The following is a 22,824-nucleotide window of genomic DNA, read 5'->3' as shown; positions in this document are numbered from 1 at the left end:
ATGTACATCGGAAACACTATATATGCGTCCAATTCGAGTGAAATTAGGAATGACTGACGAAATTTGGTAAAAAAATAAATTTGCCAAATTTTATTGAAATCAGTTGAAGTTTTGATATAGTTCGCATATATTTTGGGCTTTATTCATGCATTTGATGCACCAAACAAACAATGTATTTCCAATTTCCAGACCTCAACCGATTTCAATAAAACTTGGCAAATTTATTTTATGCCCAATTTCGTCAGTCATTCTGAATTGTATTCGTATTAGGCGTACATATAGTCTGCCGAACATGAATGTGGAGTCTATATGATATTACAAATCTCAACACAATTTCAATATATTTTGACAAATTAATTTTTGTACCTGATGAAATTGGAGGCACATATTGTGTTTGGTGCATAAAATATATGGAGTCGATCAAAAATATATATTGTTTATCTCAGGGGGTTGGAGAAAGCGACAACAACAACGAAAGCTCCTCAAAGTTATTATGTGATGTAAGAAGTGAGGATGATTCGCGTGTGTGGTGATGGTGGTGAGAGGAAGAAAATGCAAAGAAATAAGACACAGAAAGAATTGGTATAATTCTTAATAATATCTACGCTTTATTGGTTAGTCTTCTACTTCTGGTTAGTGTAACCGGGTATTAGAGCGCGAGAAATGTACACTTCGACTACTGAACGAAAAGTGAACGCCAAATTTCATGCAATCACAAAGGATCGCGATGACCGTGGTGTCAATCAGTGGAACGTATTAAACTTATACATTCCGGCCTCCTTGCTAGAACCACGAGTTTACCAATTTACAACAAGTTTGGGTTATGTTTTATTTACATGTTCGGAAAGAACTAAAATTCAGATTCCTAGTAAGCGTTATTGCGTTGCGGATTTTCAAATTATAATCATAGCGATTTGGACTTAGGCGGAATACCAAATGATTTGATTTACAATATAAAATATACAATTGGTCGATTTCAATTCTTGGTGATTAGGTGACTGTAGTGCAGCACTACTCGAAACCGTGTGTTAGCACACGAGGCAAAAATAATATTTAAGGGAAAATAAAAATTGTATTTTTTATTATACTTATGCATTAATTTTCATTATTTTTAAACTTGGATGTTGTCTAAAATCGTTAACTAAGAAAATTATTATTAAAAAATAAAAAAATTATATTTTAACACTGTTTTTTTGATTATTAAAAAAAGACAGAGAAAAATTGTGCTGGTGAATGAGGTCCTTTTTTGAGCAGCAGGAGGAACCACACGGGTGGCGTAGGGGATGATATATACCAAGCAACGGCTCTGATTGGCTTTAGCATGGCAAAGCCCAGGTCCCATCTTGGTCCTCTTTCATCTCAATTGTGGACACTGACCTCCCCGCGGTGTCACCTGGGGTCACTATGTTCAACACCCGTTGAAATAGTAAGCTAATATGTGCCGCGAGGTCACCCATAAGAACCATAAAAAATGGGTCGAGGCGTCGGGTTAGTTGCTCACACTCGGAAAACACCCTCTACAATGAAAAACGAAGAAAAAGTAAACCAAGCACCAAAATGTCGACGCCCTCAAACGTTTAAAGGAACACGATCTTCGAATCTGCGTCAGGAATGTTGAAACGTTGAACAGAACAGGCACAGTATTCGCTTTGGCGGATGTACTTAAGAAGTACAAAGCCGATATTATTGCCTTACAGGAAATGCTATGGAAAGGGACAGGCGTAAGTAAATCCAATTATTACACACTGTATTATAGCTGCCATGAAACGAGATATGAATTTTGCTGCGGATTTATCCAAGATGAGGCCAAGATGAGGTCAGAATAGCAATTAATCGGCTGAAGAATAACAAAGCAGCAGGTGCCGATGGTTTGCCAGCCGAATTATTCAAGACCGGTGGTCAAAAGCTGATTAGGAGCATGCATCAGCTGATTAGAACAATTTGGTTAGAGGAATGTATGCCCAACGTTTGGAACCTCATCATCCTGTGTCCGGTTCACAAAAAAGGAGACAAGACAATATGTGGCAACTATAGAGGAATCAGTCTCCTTCCCATCGCGTATAAAGTGCTTTCCAGCGTGTTGTGTGAACGACTGAAGCCAATGGTCAATGACATTATTGGACCATACCAATCCGGCTTCAGACCTGGCATATCCACCATAGACAAGATTTTCACTCTGCTCCAAATCCTGGAAAAGACCCAAGAAAACAATCGACACATTCCACCTCTTCGTCGACTATAAAGCCGCATTTGACAGCCCTATTCGCTCAGGGGTGTTTAAAGCCATGTCTGCGTTCGGCATTCCTGCAAAATTAATAAGGCTATGCAGGATAACTTTAACAGGCACAGCAGTTAGAGTAGGAAAGGACCTCTCGGAGCCCTTCAATACCGAACGAGGGTTTAGACAAGGTGACAGCCTCTCGTGTGACCTATTAACATCCTGCTGGAAAAGGACATACGAGATGCAAAGGTGAACAGAAATGGCACTCTGTTCACCAAACAACACCTGTTGCTCGCCTACGCCGATGACATCGACATAATGGGTCGAACATTGAGAGCGGTAACAACCACCTTTGAACAAATTGAGAAGGAGTCTGTCAAAGTGGGTCTGGCAGTAAATGGCTAGAAGACCAAGCTGATGGTATCAACGCGTAAGACGTGCAGTAGACTCGGACCAACTGTCGAACTTGAAAACTACAGCTTTGACGTAGTCAGTGACTTTATCTACCTCGGTACCGCCATAAACAAAACAAATTACATCAGTTTTGATATTCGGAGAAGGATAGTATTGGCCAATAGATGGTACTATGGTCTATGTAAGCAGTTCAGAAACAAGGCCACATCTCGCCAGACAAAACTCACACTCTACAAGACACTGATACTACCCGTGCTGTTGTATGGATCTGAAGCATGGGTACTTGCGCAAGCAAATGTTCTGTCTCGAGCCAGCTAAGTAAGTAGGAGGAACCACACATGTGAGAACATACCACATAAGAATAGGGGAACCGTACATGTGAGAATATACCCAAAAATAGAACAATTTGGGCGGTTCAGCTTGAAGTATCTTAGGATACAAGTCAATGCCAAGTATCAGGTCTACTGGTCTGTCATCGAAAGAATTCGCTATTTCAAGATAAGAAATTCGAGTCTCTACATTACAAATAGATGGTGACGAGAACATCTTTCCCTTGACCTTAGGCAAGACTAATGCAGTTTTTCCTTCAAACGTATATGAACTTGAGGGGAAGACGATTGTAGAGAACAAATATATCTTGGTGTAACCGATTTCAATTCACTCGGAGCTTTTTTAAAAGCATTAGCGGAGCAAGTTAAAATTGCAAGTGCATTTTTATGTTTTTTAGAAATTATAGTTACTTTCGTTAAAGGATCGATTATGGCACGAGCGGGATAACTTTTCCCACTGTGAACAATGTTCACAATAGCAGTTCCCAAGAGCATATTATTTTGTATGGTGTTGGGAGACTGGATATTCTATTTATTTCTAGCAGAATATAGGAGCGATTTGGACTTCGAATCTCGACCTTTGGCGGTTGTAAAAGCCGGAGACTATTTCTTGGATTTCAAAACGAGTGTTTTGGAAGACAAAAAAGATTTACGATTTTTAAAATTGGAAGATGCCAGAGTTTGTTTTGAGCAAGTTACTTAAACAAAACTACTATTTTGTGGTCAGAGAAGAAGGCATCACAGCATTTGTTTGTACTGTTACAATCTTTAACAAAATGACCACGAGACAAACAATTGACGCAACGTTTGGTCTTTTAATAAGCTAGAATTTGTACTGAAATTAAAGTTTTAAAAACTGTTATTGATGTGTTGGTGTGAGTGTAAGAGCTATAGGTAGTGGCGCATTTACAGAGACAGATGCTCTCAGTCGATCAAGATGACGATTAATAGTGGTCAAATACCAGTGGTATGCAATAAATAAATTATTTAATTTGTCCTCAGCGACATCAAATTTATCCAGCTGTGTAGTCTCAGATGTCGTGAGGAAAGCTTTGCACACATCATATGTGCCCTTGATCTTGTCTCGCATTTGACTAATTTTTGAGAGACGAATTTCGAATTGAAAACGCTACATTGGGATTCATTCAATTGTTCGAATGATTCAACCGATTTGAGAACCGAATTAGTAGCTCCAACTTATTAGAGTTAGGGAAGTAAAAATAATAAGATCAACAAATGTTGATATAGCTCAAGGGGAAAGAAAATCTTTGCAGAATATTCTTTTAAAATTGACTATTATGTTGAAAATATAGAAAAAAGTAAGCAAGCGCTAACATAATTTAATCAAACTACATCTCAGAAGAAGGAAATTTATTAAAAACTGCTTCTGCTTGCGGTGTACTACTTGTAAAATGTAGGGTGCTACTTGTATGCAATGAAAACTCACAAAAAATTAATTAGTTGCCCAAACAATTGCAAATATCCACAAAAACGAATAGCTTCAACTAATATATGTTGCTGGAATGTGAGAAAGGAGTAGGGTGAACTTGTCCAAAAATTCAAAAAACCTTACTACAAGTCGAAAATATTTCACAATATTAACAAAAAATTAGTTCTAAAATGCACAACTTGTACAGTTTTGAACCACTGTGCCGAATCAACAACGGATAAAGCATAAAGAGGAATAAAACACAAGTGACGTCGGCAGATAAATGACTATACGTAAGCAGCTCGCACCCACACAACAAGCGACGCCACGAATGATCCAACAGTAAGACCAATGTTTGACTCAGGGGAGTGGGAGAATGCTTCAACAGCGAAAACAACAACGAGAACTCCCAAGAGTAATTATGTCATGTGAGTGGTGAGGCTGATTCGCGTGTGGGGTGATGGCAGGGAGAGGGAGAAAATGCAAATAAATAAAGCAGAGAAAGAATTTGTATAATTCTTAATTATATATATGCTTCAATGGTGAGTCTTCTCCTTTCTAGTACAACAAAATTACCTTAGTAATTTGAGTTGCCGTCAGGGGCCTGGTTGGTATAATCGTGATGCGAGGGTGTTAGAGCGAACGCCGAGGTTCATGCAATAACAGATTATCGCAGTGATCGTCGAGGATCTTTGTCGATCCGTTGGCATATGCGCTCTATGGACCCCTCCGAGGGAAGTTGCCGTGGTGCCAATTAGCATCCGTAATTGGATGGACTCGAGAAGTTAAGGTGGAAGGTATCAAACTTATACAGGAACTATATCCAAATCTAAACCTATTTCAAGTAGAAGTAAGTAATCCTATGCTTGTGAGTACTCGTAGAGTTGGTAGAATACTGTAAAGGCGGCAATTACAAAACGTCACTTCTTAAGAAATGTCATCAAATTTGACATAATGCACGAAGTCCAAAGTCGTATTAGTAAGTAGTAGACATTGCCTAAGGGAATGTAATAAAACGCAATTTAATGAATATTAAGTATTAAATGAAGCATTTAGTACTTTTCATGCGAACTCGATGCGATAGTGCTATGCCTTTAGGAGAACTGATCGTATCATGAAAATAGTAGAGAAATTACTTTTCTTTTTATGTGCGTTCATAGAGCACGTTCGTGTAATGCCTCGAAAAGGAACCGGTCGTATTATGAAAACTGAACCTGATCTTTTAAAGGTTGAAATCGTCGAGTCCAATGTGGCGAAACCACTGACGGATTTTTAATTGATTTTTTTTCCAGGGAGGTTACTCTTCATCCGTTGTGTATGATATGCCGTGGGCTTCAGAGAGCGCAGCCAACAAATCGTTGTCCCGTATTGTTTATGTAATCCGCACATCTTTGTCGCAACCATCATTTTAAATTTTCCGACTTACATGCAAAGTAGGGAGGAAGCGAATATATAAATAGGAAAGAAATTTGGTAATTTTTCAGCTGTATAACTCGATGCTTCGCACTCTAACGCGGCTCTTGTATTTAGAAGTTTCATGTCCGTGAGACAAACAATTAAGACAACAGAAATGATTCTTAACCGTGTTGATTCTTTCAGCAACTGAAAGTCTAAGGAATTTATGACAAACTCTTAGATTATGCGTGAAAAAATCGTACATTATTTAGGCGCGGATATTCGAGCTAATGAGGGTTTTTTGGCCCACGACGGAAGTTGTTGCATTTGTGGCACAATTCGTACAATGAGTACGCTTAACATGGTTTAGAGTTTCGACGTAATCGATGCCTCTAATGTCACGCAAGCAGGCCAGAGTTTGGATACTTTCTGTAAGAAACTGTCCACGAAGACAAACTAGATATTTTCTTTATGACAAAGTAGATTGGTTCTTTACGCTTTATTCTCAAAGCACCACACAGTTCTTGGGCGATCGATTAAGACACAGGAAAACTAGAATAAAATCCCAATCTTCAGTCGACACATCATAATTTGACATGGACGAGATACACCCATTTATTTTTTTTGGCAATTTCTTGAATCCTGCACTGCTTTCTTTGTTTAAAACTGGAAGGTCAAAGAGGAGCTTAAGTTAGTGAATAATGCATAAGTAGAGAATAATGCACTCCATGGTAGGTTCAAGTTTTTGTGTGTAAGTAAAAATTTAGGCACAATTTCATGGGCATCACCACTAGTATTGTTATTTAAATGGCATAAACGTTCAATATCGCTAATGCCGCTATTGTTAATGTATATGACATAAGATAAGTCCCTGAACGTAGGCCAGAAAATCGCCATTGAATACTTCAATGTCACAGGGTGGCAAATTCGTGACCGGATCTGTGATCGGAATTTTCATTTTCAGGATGTGAAAGATGCTTTTTTAGAAATTTCGGAAATATTTGATACGGTCACTGTATCCTCGGAAAGATGTATTAATGATTTTAGTGTAGTTACAGTGACTTAGGCCGAGCCCGTAGCGCGCCTAACCTTCTATTAATGGACGCTAAAACATTTAAAAAACATTTCTACGCGACATCATATTTGATACCGGTGGCTGACATTTCGTCCTCATTAGATTTTTTTTTATCTTATAATCGGGGCACTTTTCAAATTGGAATTTAGCTTTACCCACAGTGTTCTGACCTCAGCTCTTTGAATTATAGGATGTAAGATGTCATCAAATTTTACCAAAGCATCGGTCAAATAGATCCAAAGGAGTGTGGGGCATTTCGAATGAAATTCAGAAGCAAAACAAATGAATGAAGTATATGCTTACACGGAATGTCTTGTTTAGAAAATAAATGCAGTCGTAGAATACAGATGTGCCTCAAAAATACAACAAGAAATTATTGAAATTGTAATGAAGTTCGCACGAAAATGCTAAAAATATTTCTAATACGACAAGTAATTGCAGAAAATCAATTATTAATTAATGGAAATACATTGATTGCAATGTCAAATAAGGTATAAAGTGATAAAACCACAAAAACTTGATAATATAATAAAGAAATTCTAAAATTTTCAATTTTTTTTCGAACATTGTTTACAGTGTGTCGTAAAATATACACAGTATGTGAAAGTTTATCCTAGTTATCACTTACCGCCAAAAAGTTCTTAAAGAAGTGTATTATCAGTCGAAAAAATATTACGAAAAATTATTAAAGCCTATTGAAGAGTGCACAAACCGAACGTTGTGCTCTTCCAATCGCTCGGTGTAAAACAAGAAACAAGAACAAATTTCCTGAAAGTTCAGAGAAATAAAAAGTAACATTCGTATTAAACGTTATTTAATAAAACATTACTATATTAAGATATATGTATGTCCATATATACTGAATGTAGGGTAAATAATATAACAATAAACTAGTTTTATACCCTCCACCATAAAAAGGGGGATATATTAAATTTGTCATTCGTTCGTAACATCCCTAAATATTCATCGTAGTCTCCAACAAGTATATATATTCATGATCAGCACAAACTTCTAAGCCGATTTAACGACGTCAGTCGGTCGGGCGGTCAGTGACGTTGAACTTCAAAATTTGGCACAACAATTTTTATTGTATCTAGGATGGTTGGTATTGATATTTTGTGTTTTGATGATTTTGCCGCTGTTTTTCAGGTATTTGTCTAAACATTGATATTCGTCATAATCGGTTCTAGCTCCGGTGGCTGAACTCTGAATATCTAGGTCCATGTTTTCCCATAGCGCACATGTTGTTCCACCGATATTCGGTATTTTGAAAACCCTGGTCCCATTTATCCACGATTTCTCTCTCAAATTTGGCATTGAAGGCCCACAAAAGATAACAACGTTGTAATATAAAGTTGTCTTTTTAGGTATTCGTTTTGATATGGCCCCTATACCACGGGATTACTCACTTTGTGGTTTGTAGACAAGTTTAACTGCATTATCCAAAAGGTCTTACTGGTACATGTAGTTTGACGTGAAACACGCTTAAATTCGAATACTTTTATTAAACGGTTTTATTTTGCTAACCCCGTTCGTTATTTTATTATTTATTCTTGTTTCAAATTTAGTAACTCAAATTTAACCCTCTTCCTGTCAACTGATTACTCAAAAATTTTTTATACACTTTGGATTTTCGTGACTATACAATTGTGTTTATTCATTTCATTATAATTATAATTTCAAATTGGCCGCTGCTACAAAATGGCGGATAATTTATGTTTTATTAATCCCATTAATATGGGTATTAAATGAAAGGGCTAAACAACCAATATACTATAAAAAATTGAAATCCTAGAAGGCAGATAACGTAAGTCTTATCCATCCCATCAATATGGGCATCAAATGAAAGTTAGTTTAGCACTTTCAGTTTTTATCAATACCATCAACATGGGTACCAAATGCAAAATCCCAATAAATAGAATACAATTTACTATGAAAAATTGGAATCTAAGAGGGCCGCCGCTACCAAATGGCTGATAATTTTTTTTTATCAATCCCACTAATATGGGTAGATTAATGGGCTTGACAAGAAGAATACAGTTCACAATAAAACCTCAATACTTAAGATGGTAGCAGCCAGTAAATGACGTATAATAATAAGATTTAAATTTAGAAATTTTATGTGTAATTTAGGTATCTGATTAATCCATAACCCAAGGCAAAATTTTGTATCGTTTTGAGGACTGTGTGGCTTTAGGGTGGCTAAAAATGATGAAATGATACGTCGTTAGAGGTACACCACCCAAATGTCCATTACAAAATGGTAAATAAAATAAAAAAAAATACAAATAAAACAGAAACCTCTACACAGCGTAAGCGAAGGTTTCAAAAAGCGAAAGAAAAGAATAAAGCAAAATGAGCTAAAGAAAGTGAAGGTGTTAGAAATAGTGGATTACAGAAACGACGGGAACGATAAGCATCAAGAACACCAGATCAATATGAAGCCAGTTTAACAAATAAAAACTAAAACTTAGAAAATAAAAACAGGGAAAAAACGTTTTTAGTTAAACGGTTTTATGTTAAACATATATTGCAATGTTTAAGATAAATGTACTAAAAACTAAAAAATAATAAAATAGATACAGTCGTGGGAATTATAAACATATACACAGAATAGACTACAATAAACACGTGGGGTACGTCAACTGTTTACAAATTATCGACTTAATGCTCGATAGAAGAATCGTTTAACTCATATTTAGGCAGTTGGCGCGCAAACGGTGAGGAAGTTACTTACTATTTTCTTGCCCATGGAAATTCCAATAGTTAACACTCCATGTATATAAGACAGAAGTTTTTGAGAAACTTTCATCCTATAATAATTATTACTATTTGTTGGAATAAGTTCAATTAAATATGCCTCAAGCTTAAGAGTTTTATCTCGTGTTTGCCTACCAATATGTACAAATAATCGTTTTTTAGAAATTTTGCGGTAAAATTTATTGGTTTATATGCGCTTCGAACGATTTGATACAATTCAATGCACAATTCAATTTACTGCACGAGCATGAATTAGATGAATACGAACTAGAGTTTCGAAGTGCAGAAATATACGCGTTGTGGACAAAGGATCAAAAAAAACTTCGGCATGTGATTTTGTAAATAGTACGAGCGGGTAGGCACAGGCTTCCCGGGAAATATATAGTCAAGTTAATACTTCAGTTGCTGCCTTACGCGAGTATAGTCGACTCGCTCTATTCCCCCAACCCAGACATTGCACATTATCTTGGTCTTTCGTCTTGCGATATAGACATCTTTCACGGTGATTTCTTGACATGTATAAATTATACGCGACTTAGTGACATTGAGAGACTCTGTCAGTTATAAAGAAAGAAGGTGCAGCAAAAGAAATCGTACCTAAGTTTCCACTTACTTAACGTAGTTTTGGATTAGCATGGGCAGCTCTTGAATTGATTGATTGTGAGACCGGCTCAGTTTTAAAGACCCTTCGTGGGGAATTAAAGGTAATTTGTCTGCTATTGACATATATAATATGTATCGATTTCCAAGAATAACTGTCACTATGGGAACAGAGCATCAGTGATGAGTCCGCTTTGTATTATTGGCAAGATTTGGATTTTTTCATATCAGAATGAATCTAGACATTAGATTGTTTCCGGGATATTAAATGGTCTGAATCTAATAAAACAGGACAGAAGAGACTGAGCTCACATTTCATCAACACTTAGTTATTTCCTAAGTCCACAACTCAAAAAAATCAGTATGTTTAAGTAAAAATTGTCTTCATTTACTTGGAATGGAATCGTGGTGCAGTTTGTTGAACCACTTATCGTATTGAACATTTCTTGAAATCTGCTTAATACTTATATTGATATGTCAATGTCAGATTTCAACTAATTGGCGCTAAAGCTACCAAATTACTCCAGTCTGTCTTGGTGATTCCGTCTTGGCTATCGGTTGAGTGTTCGTACTCAAAATTGTAAACAATACACCTTCGTGTTACCTATTAATTTGAATATCAATAAAGAATACATTTATTTAACTTGCAAGAAACTAAAAATATATTGTTTTATTTCTTTTTTTTTTTTGTTGTGAGCCCGCGAAAACGAATAAAAAAATATTACAATAACAAAACTGTGGTGGTTTTGTGGTCAAAGTCCAGTTGTTGTGGACAACAACGTCGAACGGTACAAGTGCACAAGAAAAATAATTTGCAAGAATAAAAAACAAAACGTAAAGTGAATTTGACGCACTCTTTTTTATTAGTTTTGTTACATTTGTGTTGTGATCTCATGTTCGTGTGAGATAAATAAAATTTACCAATAAATTTAAACACTCATTCCTTAATTCCAAACTGCATTGTTCGCTGTTAATAATCATACATAATTATTTGCACATATTTATGTTTTACTGCTTTCTCGTTGTTTGTTGTTTAACCATACACACGCGGTATACATACATACCCTTGTTACTGGCAGTTGAATGAGAGTTTCGAATCGTGCTAAAAGTATTTGGAAACGTTGGGTGCAGCTACCAAGGCGGATTTTGACTCCGTTTATTAAAAATTATTAGGAAGCTAGGGAAAATATATGCTTTACTTAAGCAGTTTAAAAAACAGGCTGTTGATGATAATTTACAAAATTGGCCAACGTTTAGGTATTTATTTAGCGCGGTCTATGTAAATAATTCCCGTTAAAGCGATATGCTCCAGAAATCGTCTCGAGATTCTTCCTGACCAACCGCAGTTTCGGCCTAGGGTGGAATGCCTTAAAGGACGAATATGATAACCCTCGGTAACTTGTCCATAGTCTTTTGAAATCTCTTTTCGTCACATTCCCACCGATATTCGGTATTTTGATAATCCTGGGTCGCATTTATCCACGATTTCTTTTTCAAATTTGGCATTTAAGACCCCCAATAGATAACAACGTTGTAATATAAAGTTGTTTATATAGGAACTCGTTTTGATATGGCCCCTATACAACCGGCTTACTCACTTTATGGTTTTTATACAAGTTTAACTGCATTATCCTTTGAAGTGTAACATATAAAATGGCGCTATAAAATGGCGAATAACGTATAAAATGGCGGATAACGTAGGTTCAATCCATCTCATCAATAGGTTGCTTGCGTAGCAATAAAATATAAAAAGAAGGGGGAAATACAAAAGGATTTAGATTTAAATTTGTCAATATTGACTTGGTCTTTATTTGTAAGGAATTTGGTAATATTATCGTAAATAATACTTTTACCTTCGATATGCTGGTGCAGTGGACGTAATCCAGAAACGAATTTAAATTCTAATCGATACAATGAAACGAGAAAAGCATGGGTGTTGCAAAGAGGCGCTCAATGCCTAATACGTTAGTTATAATTTTGACATGATCACTTTGTGTTAAATCACAAAGTTGTATTCAAACGAAGTATAAGAAATATAATGCATCCAAATAAAATTAAATTAACGAAAAATAAGAACAATAATGATTCTTTATTAAACATTGCCACCAGCCATGCAACATCTTGCTATGTTGCAATAAAGTAATTATGTATTCAAAAATATGCTCGGTGAGCCAAGGCAATTTAATATTGCATATAGGGAAAATTGGATTGGAGCTCTGTAATCGCGGAACACCGTATGCACTTAGAAAGAGACCAAACAGGACATCTTTCGTAAGCAACCCCACCCAAACATGGTAAGCTGTATCGAATTTGGGAAGACTGTTTGACCCCTTTATGTGCTTTCATAGGTTCTGATTTTTTGATTTACTCTGAAAGAGGGGTAGGTGCAGTGCTCCCGGCCTGGTTTGTCTGCTTTATATTTTAGGGAGAGAGCGCTAATGGAATCTATTGCATGGGAGTGTTAGCTGTCGATTTTTCATCAATAGGAACTTGTCTATGTGAGGTTATTTCCAGGTGGGGATTGTATAACTCCTGTGATAGTTTTTACCGGAATTTCTTCTCTCTCCTCGTCGGACATGGGGACGAGATTATAGGAAAGAGTGGCGGCCATCACACAAATATTTTCCACTCTGTGAACAGATAGAGACGCAGCGAAGTGAGAAGAACTAAAAATGTAAACTGTCCAAATTGACTAACTAGTCTACTGGTCGTCTTACAATTTCATTACAGTCATGGTCATCGGCTAGCGCAACCGTCGGTGCCGTGAGTTACACTCCCTAATTTCCACCTAGTGGAAGATAAATTGTCATTATGAATTGCTATAATATCATCGCACAGTTGTTTCTAATTCTCCAATCGATACCATGCATATTTTATAATGTCGGGTGCATGTATTAAAATTGTATGAAGATAGTACTATGGTTATCTATTTGTTAACTCTTTAGCAGTTTCCAGCGCAAAGACCTTAAACTTTCCGACATTAATTTTAATATAGAACACCTGTTATCACCGCAGATAAACCCGCATTTTGTGTTCTCGTCTTTTGAAGATTCACTGCCTCTACTTTTGGATTATATACAATTAAGCCCGTTTCTTCTCGATATTTTAATTGGATTTTTTTTGCTTCTAAGTTTGACATAATATATAATTTTTTAATTTCTTGTCTGTAATAGAGGAAGTACTCAAAAAAAAAAAAACGAAAATATGCCTGCAGAGGCGATAATTCAAATTCATAACTATCTGCTTGAACCTCTTTATGTAAACAGGTTTTAATATTATTCATTTCTTTTGGGCTTGCGTTACACATATATCATTTAAGTGATGACGTCTGAGTCAAGGCATTACATACGTTACCATCCATCGTAGTAAGCTGTTACTTTTGACAAACAATATATAACGACAAAAACATATTCCATTTCACTAGCACCATATAACTGATAAAATTGTAGCGAAGGCATTTCATTATTTTGGGCATAGCATACATGTGACAAAATCTGATATTTAAATTAGCACTTTTAGAATCTTAGTACCATTACAAATAGCGTGAAAAAATCATATTAGAGGATTCAGGGGGGAAAAACAATTAAAACTTTAGCTGAAATCCAATTTCATTGTCAAAATTAATCTTAAAGGCAACTCAGAAAACGCACATCTTCTATGTTAAACACAACTACTAAATTCACAAATTACTTCACTTTAAATAAGTCAATACATTGCTTTTCAATAATTATGTCAAGATTTGCCATTTTGAAATGTATTTAATTTTGTAATACAGATCTATCTTCACTCCACTTTTGCACTGATCTCACTGAAAAATCAACTAACTACATTTTCTCTTTTTTATGCTATTCTCGAAGTGATCCGTTAAAATGAAGATTCGGAGATCCTATCTAAAAGAAAAACAAAATTGTCCTGGTGTTAATGCTATACGAATTTCCGAATAATCATTCATTGGATATAAATCTGTGGTTACCTCAAAATGCTTTAGTAGAAAAGCAAACGGATACACACACGTAGCCTGCGCCCTGCGAAGGATTTTAAATCGACAGGACTAACGAAATCTATGCCTGTAGTGGCGAATGGTCTGCCTGTACTCTCCGGAGATAGAGAAGCCATAATTTGTGAAATATATATTTTTTCCCCTAAACAGTTTGCATTTTCTAATTACCATACGAATCAACGGAGTTTATCGAGTTGTATCATTTTCGTAATACTATACATTTTCGTTATGAAAGAAATTACACTTACGCACTTTTTCCAGTTCCCAGAAAGGAAGAAGTTTTTTACTGGTTTTTTACCTATTTTCAGGGAAGTATGTAACGTTGGTAGCAAATGTCGTTACGCATCTTGAAGGATTTATTCTAGTAGGGACCGGACCTGTAATAACTCAGCCGAAAACAGTTTTTTTGGGCAACTAGGGAACCTTAAATACTGGAATGTATTCTCAGGAGAAGTATTTTTGGATATAAATCTGCCCCTATTAATATTTCTACTAGACGATAAACGAACATATATTTATCTGCCAAACGTAGATTTGGCATATCGGAAGCAAGTTCCCTGCAGATGGAAATTAATATAGTTGTTACAACTAGTGCTGTTTTCACGCGGAATGTACTGTGTGTGGGAGAACCTACACAAAAAGAGCATAACTTTTGCGACATGATCGGAAATGCTTGGTTTACTCCGCACAGATGATGCTTCGGAAGCAGAATCTATAAGAGCATGTGCTCCATACGTGACAACATGATTAATAATATTGACCATAGCTGTGCCAAGTAGAACCGATTTATTTTGTGAGTTATGAAATACCTGCCTACTTAATGCATCCGATGTTTGACCCAAAGAAGTCGAAGGCATATTTGATTTATGTATAATATATATTTAGAAGTAGATTGTTGGAGGGAGCGTGGAATACAATTCGATTGAGGAGAAGTCTGTGACGGAGTCGTAGAACTATTATTTAAAGCCGTATCACGGTGAAGTAGGGTATGATGTCGTTTATGGCATTTTGAGCAACTGTGGGAACTGGTCAGCTGAAGTGCGCTTTTTAAATTCTGATCATACACGTAAATGATGGATTTGCCTTGGACAGAATATACAGAATTTAACAGTGGTAGACTGTGGAGGCTTAGGCGGAGCAGCATTCGTAAGATGTGTTCTAACTTTCTTTTGCTCTAATTTTTTAGTGGAATCTGTTCCCTTTATATATTTAAAGCAGGTGAGCGCCAGGAAGACAACGCTGAATTATCTTTAATATTTTGTTGCCATAGCGTTACTCTATTTTTGGGAAGCCTTTGTAAACGAAGAAATACTAATATTGGCTCATCAAAAATTGACATAGAAGAGACACAACCATTAATACCTCTTTGCACACCCTATAAACCTGCGCTTGTTTCGATATCGAGCACTGGAAAATTAAAAAGAACCTTAAGTTGGTTATTAACCAGAATACGAACATTATCATAGGTATATTTTAACGATTTCCAGGCTAAGCTAAAATTTTTATGAGTAAGTGGGAATCTTCACAATTTCTCGGGCGTCACCACTAGTTTTATTTAGAAAATGACACCATTTCTCTACATTACTAAGGCATGGAGGAAAGTTGATGCTATGTAGGAAAGTATCATTCATCGAACCAGTGGAAACTTCTGGAAGATTTATTGATTGATGCGATATACCTGAAACAGAAAGAGTTTCCTCAAATTGCGACAAATTTGCACGTGGAGTGATTGATGGATTAGCTAGGAGAAGTTTGAGCTTTCGGCGAAGTCCGAAGCTGATCAATTTTCCTATTTATAGGCGATAACACGTTTACATACGCATAAAATGCGACATCGTACTTACTCTCAACCGATGTTAATTCTTCTGCTTAGGAAGTATCAGAGGACCAAATGTCGTTTGAACACTTTTCGAAAAAATCTTTAACCTTACCCCAAATCTCCTTTGCTTCAGCTCCTTGAATTTCTAAAGAATAAACTTCTTACTCTTCATCCAGAATGGAAGTGAAGTTGGCTTCGAGTTTTACAAGAGCATCAGTGGCTCTGATGAAGAAATCAGGAACAGTTAAAGACATATTGATGGTATAATTTATATAAAATGCTCAAAAAATCGAAAAACAAGTTAATTATCGTAGATAAAAACTCAAATGAAACAAATGAGCAACAGTTTTCAAAGTTCAAGGAAATCAAAACTCCCAAAAAGTTTATAAAATAGGAAAAAAAAACTAAATAAGAATGCAAAAAAAAAAAAAAATAAATATACAAATACAATACAATATTATAAAAGAACAAAATTCTTTCCATAAATAAACAAAGGTATCTACTTGTGTGATGTATCGTAAATACAGCACAGATTTTTTTTGTCAAAATGTAGCGAAAACTACTCAAAATTTGATTAAAAAGTGAGAAAAAGGCAAAAAGCAATTTTTCAATGTGTATTGAAAATATTTCTCAGTGTATACGTAATATACAAAGTTTTATGTATAACACCAATATGTCCAAAAATATTGAAATCAAAATGTAGCGAAAACTACTCAAAATTTGATTAAAAAGTGAGAAAAGAGCAAAAATGCAATTTTTCTAAGTGTATTGAAAATATTTCTCAGTGTATACGTAATATACAAAGTTTTATGTATAACAACATGTCCAAAAATATTGAAACTTTTCCGGAGAGAAGAAATATTTCCCCAAACACATCAAAAGTATAAAAAATAATAATAAGTAATTTTTTAAATCACCGGATGTAGTGTGCACGGACTGTAGGGTACACACGACCAAGAGTTTTTCAAAGTATTTAAAAAATTATCAAAGTATATAAAAATTGGAATGAAATCAAAATTGTGGATTTAAATTAAAAGATATTCAATAAAATATATAAAATTTTATATTCACTACTAACGAGGATCGACTATATGTTGCCCGACAATTTTCCAACAATTAGTTATTAGCGTTTATATTATTATAATATTTTATCGAAAATCGTGACAAAAAATTTCCGACCAAAAATTTGATTTGTACCAACCCTAATCGTGTATTTAACTGGTGGTGAGTGGGAACAGTGAGAAAATCATCCAACAATAACGACAACAACAGCCAATGGCACTGTTGTTAATGCTGCTATGTGGTTCGACGATGGCCTATGTGTTTGTTGTTGTTTTTTATTCCTTTTTATGTTTTGGCCTTTTATTTGCTTTGGTTTTAGATCACTCTCTAGGTTTTTTGTAATAAAAAAAAAATATTAACAATCACTTAATATATTATTATGCACTGTTCTCACTAGTTTGTTTTGTAATTCTCTTTGGTGGTGGTGGTCACCACCTTTTGTACAGCCGATTGGGTTTGACACGATTAAGACGAAAAACAACAACAACGAGACGCGTATTGAAAGAAGACCATAGGTTATTTTAATTTTTAATGGGTATCAATTGAAAGTGCTCAACCAGTAGAATACAATGTACCACATAAAAAATTGAAATACTAATAGGCGGCCTCTACAAAATGGTTGATAACCCATCAACATGGGTATCAAACAAAAGGTCTCAATAAGTAGAATACAATTTACTATGCAAAATTTTTATCAATCCCACCAATGTGGGTATCAAATAAAGGGACTTGACAAGAAGAATACAGAAGAATACAGACCTTTATGGTATAAAAATCAAAGTTATTAATGGATATTCATAATTCAAGTAAATGTTTTAATAATATAGATTTCTTTTTGTTTGTTAACGTTCAAGAGGACGTTTAATAAGATCTGTATTTGTTGAAATATGATAATTTTTTTGGATATGATTTGGTCGAGATTTTTTATATCTTTCTTTCTAATTTTCCAATCGATACCATGCATAATGTCGGGAGCATGTATTAAAATTGTATGAACTGTGGATGGAAGACAGTACTATGGTTATCTATTTGTTAACTCTTTAGCAGTTTCCAGCGCAAAGGCCTTAAATTCTTCGACATTAATTTTAATATAGAACACCTGTTATCACCGCAGATAAACCCGCATTTTGTGTTCCCGTCTTTTGAAGATTCACTGCCTCCTACTTATTATATACAATTATGACCATTTCATCACGAAATTTCAATTGGATGGTTTTCTTCTAGGTTTGACCTAATTTGTCTTTTTTATTTCTTGTCTGTAACACATGTAAGTGATAACGTCTCGATACCATGCATAATGTCGGGAGCATGTATTAAAATTGTATGAACTGTGGATGGAAGATAGTACGATGGTTATCTATTTGTTAACTCTTTAGCAGTTTCCAGCGCAAAGGCCTTAAATTTTTCGACATTAATTTTAATATAGAACACCTGTTATCACCGCAGATAAACCCGCATTTTGTGTTCCCGTCTTTTGAAGATTCACTGCCTCCTACTCATTATATACAATTATGACCATTTCATCACGAAATTTCAATTGGATGGTTTTCTTCTAGGTTTGACCTAATTTGTCTTTTTTTATTTCTTGTCTGTAACACATGTAAGTGATAACGTCTGAGTCAAGGCATTGAAAAACAACATATAACGACAAAAACATATTCTATTTCACTAGCACCATCTAATTGATAAAATTGCAGCGAAGGCATTTCAGTATTTTGGGCATAGCATACATGTCACAAAATCTGAGATTTAAATAAGCACTATTAGAATTTTAGGACCATTACTAATAGCGTGAAATAATTACATTGGAGGTTTCAGTTGGAAAACAATTAAAACTTTAACTGAAATCCAATTTCATTGTCAAAATTAATCTTAAAGGCAACTCAGAAAACGCACATCTTCTATATTATACACAACTACTAAATCCCCAAATTACTTCACTAAAATAAGTCAATACATTGCTTTTCTATAATTATGTCAAGATTTTCCATTTTGAAATGTATTTAATTTTGTAATACAGACCTATTTTCACTCCACTTTTGCACTGCTCTCACTGAAAAATCAACTAACTACATTTTCTCTTTTGTATGCTGTACTCAAAGTGATCCATAGCGTTACTGTAGTTTTGGGAAACCTTTGTAAACAAAGAAATAACAATATTGGGCCCCAATTGTCAGTAGCAACATCATAAATTGACATAGAAGGGACACAACCATTAATACCTCTTGCAAACCTTATAAACCTGCGCTAATTTCGATATCGAGCACTGGAAGATAAAAAAGAGCCTTATGTTGCTTTTTAACCAGAATATGAACATTATCATAGGTATCTTTAACGATTTCCGGGCTAAGATAAATTTTTTATGAGTAAGTGGGAATATCTTCAGAATTTCTCAGGCATCACCACTAGTTTTCTTCGGAATATGACACCATTTCTCTGTATCACTAAGGCGAGAATTATTAATGTAGGCCTCGGAAAAGAAATCTCTGAATATTGCCCAAGTAAGAATATCACCATCGAAAAAATCAATATCACATGGAGGAATGTTGATACTATGTAGGAAACTATCATTAATCGAACCAGTGGAAACTTCTGGGAGATTTACTGATTGATGCGATACACCTGAAACTTAAAGAATTTCCTCAAATTGCGACACATTTGCACGTGGAGTGATTGATGGAGTAGCTGCCCTAGGAGAAGTTTGCGCTTTCGGCGAAGTCCGAAGCTGATCAACTTTCCTATTTATAACCCATAACACGTTTACATATACTTTAAATGCGACTTCGTACTTACTCTCAACCGATGTTATTTCATCTGCTTAGGAAGTATCAGAGGACCAAATGTCGTTTGAACACTTTTCGAAAAAAATTTTAATTGAACCCCAAAGCTAATTTGCTTCAGCTTCTTGCATTTAATAAACTTATAAATCTTCATCCAGAATGGAAGTGAAGTTGGCTTCGAATTTTACAAGAGCATCAGTGGCTCTGATGAAGAAATCAGGAACAGTTTAAGACATATTGATGGTATAATTTATATAAAAAGCTCAAAAATCGAAAAACAAGTTATTTATGGGAGATAAAAACTCAAATGAAACCAATGAGCAACTGTTTTCAAAGTTCAAGGAAATCGAAACTCCCAAAAAGTTAATAAAATAGGAAAAAAACTAAATAAGAATGCGAAAAAAATAAAAATTTTTGCACCAAATGGCAAGTGAAACAGGGATACAAATATAATAAAAGAACAAAATTCTTTCCATAAATAAACAAAGGTATCTACTTGTGTGATGTATCGTAAATACAGCACAGATTTTTTGTCAAAATGTAGCGAAAACTACTCAAAATTTGATAAAACGGGAGGAAAAGGCAAAAAGCAATTTTTCTATGTGTATTGAAAATATTTCTCAGTGTATACGTAATATACAAAGTTTTATGTATAACACCAATATGTCCAAAAATATTGAAATCAAAATGTAGCTAAAACTACTCAAAATTTGATTAAAAAGTGAGAAAAGAGCAAAAATGCAATTTTTCTATGTTTATTGAAAATATTTCTCAGTGTATACGTAATATACAAAGTTTTATGTATAACACCAATATGTCCAAAAATATTGAAACTTTTCCGGAGAGAAGAAATATTTCCCCAAAAACATCAAAAGTATAAGAAAAAAATAATAATAATAAGTAATTTTTTAAATTACCGGATGTAGTGTGCACGGACTGTAGGGTACACACGATCAAAATTTTTTTAAAGTATTTAAAAAATTATCAAAGTATATAAAAATTGGAATAAAATCAAAATTGTAGATTTAAATTAAAAATATTCAAAAAAATATATAAAAATTTATTTTCACTACTAACGAGGATCGTCTGTAGGTTGCCCGACGATTTTCCAACAATTTGTTATTCGCGTTTTTATTATTATAATATTTATCGAAAATCGTGACGAAAAATTTCCGACCAAAAATGTGATTTGTACCAATTTTTATCAAACGCGATGGCAACCCTATTCGTGTATTTAACTGGTGGTGAGTGGGAACAGTGAGAAAACCATCCAACAATAACAATTGACACTGTTGTTAATGCTGCTGTGTGGTTCGACGATGGAGTGTGTGTTTGTTGTTGTTTTTATTTTTTATGCTTTGGCCTTTTATTTGTTTTGGTTTAAGATCACTCCCTAGGCTTTTTGTAATGAAAAAATATATATTATTAATTAATTATCAGGCACTGTTTCACTGTTCTCACTAGTTTGTTTTGAAATTCTCTTTGAATAAAAACCACCACAACCACCTTTTGCACAGCCGATTGGGTTTGACACGATTAAGACGAAAAACAACAACAACGAGACGCGTATTGTAAGAAGACCGTAGGTTATTTTAATTTATAATGGGCATCAATTGAAAGTGCTCAACCAGTAGAATACAATGTACCTCATAAAAAATTAAAATCCTAGAAGGCGGCCTCTACAAAATGGTTGATAACTTAGGTTTTAACAATCCCATCAACATGGGTATCAAATGAAAGGTCTCCATAAGTAGAATACAATTTACTATGCAAAATTGGAATGTAATTTAGGTATCTGATTAATCCACCACCCAAGTCAAGATTTTCTATCGTGTTGAGGACTGTGGGGCGTTGGGGTGGCTAAAAATGATTCGTTGTTAGCGGTACACCACCCAAGTAAAGGTGAATGGTTAAACAGCGTCGAGAACAGTATGACATTAGGGTGGATAAAAATGATACGTCGTTAGCGTTTTGAGCTGTGGGTGGAAGATAGTACTATGGTTATCTATTTGTAAACTCTTTAACCAGCGCAAAGGCTTTAAATTTTTCGACATTAATATTAATATTGAACACCTTACCACCTTATAAACTCGCATTTTAAATTCCCGTCTTTTGAGGATCCACTGCCTCCTACTTTTGGATTATATACAATTAAGTTTGACCTAATTTGTCTTTTTTTCTTGTCTGTAATACACTTATATCATTTAAGATTTCAGTTAAAACTTTAACTGAAATCCAATTTCATTGTCAAAATTAATCTTAAAGGCAACTCGAAACACTTACATCTTCTATATTATACACAATTAATAAATACCCAAATAACTTCACTAAAAAAAATCAATACCTTGCAACTCGAAACACTAACATCTTCTATATTATACACAATTAATAAATACCCAAATAACTTCACTAAAAATAAGACAAAACCTTGCTTTTAGATAATTATGTCAAGATTTGCCATTTTGAAATGTATTTAATTTTGTAAAACTCTATTTTCACTCCACTTTTGCACTGATCTCACTGAAAAATCAACTAACTACATTTTCTCTTTTTTATGCTATTCTCGAAGTGATCCGTTAAAATGAAACCATTATTTAAATATATATATTTTTCCCCTAAATAGTTTGCACATTCTAATTACCTTACGAATCAACGAAGTTAATCGAGGTATATAATTTTCGCAATACTAGTAAGAAGGATAAAGGAAATTACACTAACACACTTTTTCTAGTTCCCAGAAACGAAGAAGTTTTTTACTGGTTTTTTACCTATTTTCAGGGAAGTATGTAACGTTGATAGCAAATGTCGTTACGCATCTTGATGGAGTTATGCTAGTAGGGACCGGAGCTGTAATAACCCAGCCGAAAACATTTTTTTGGGCAACTAGGGAACTTAAAATATTGGAATGTATTCCTAGGAGAAGTATTTTTGGATATTAAT

Source organism: Musca domestica, unplaced genomic scaffold, assembly GCF_030504385.1.
Source record: "Musca domestica strain aabys unplaced genomic scaffold, Musca_domestica.polishedcontigs.V.1.1 28, whole genome shotgun sequence".
In the NCBI taxonomy this organism is placed as follows: domain Eukaryota; kingdom Metazoa; phylum Arthropoda; class Insecta; order Diptera; family Muscidae; genus Musca; species Musca domestica.
This window is presented reverse-complemented; position numbering follows the sequence as displayed.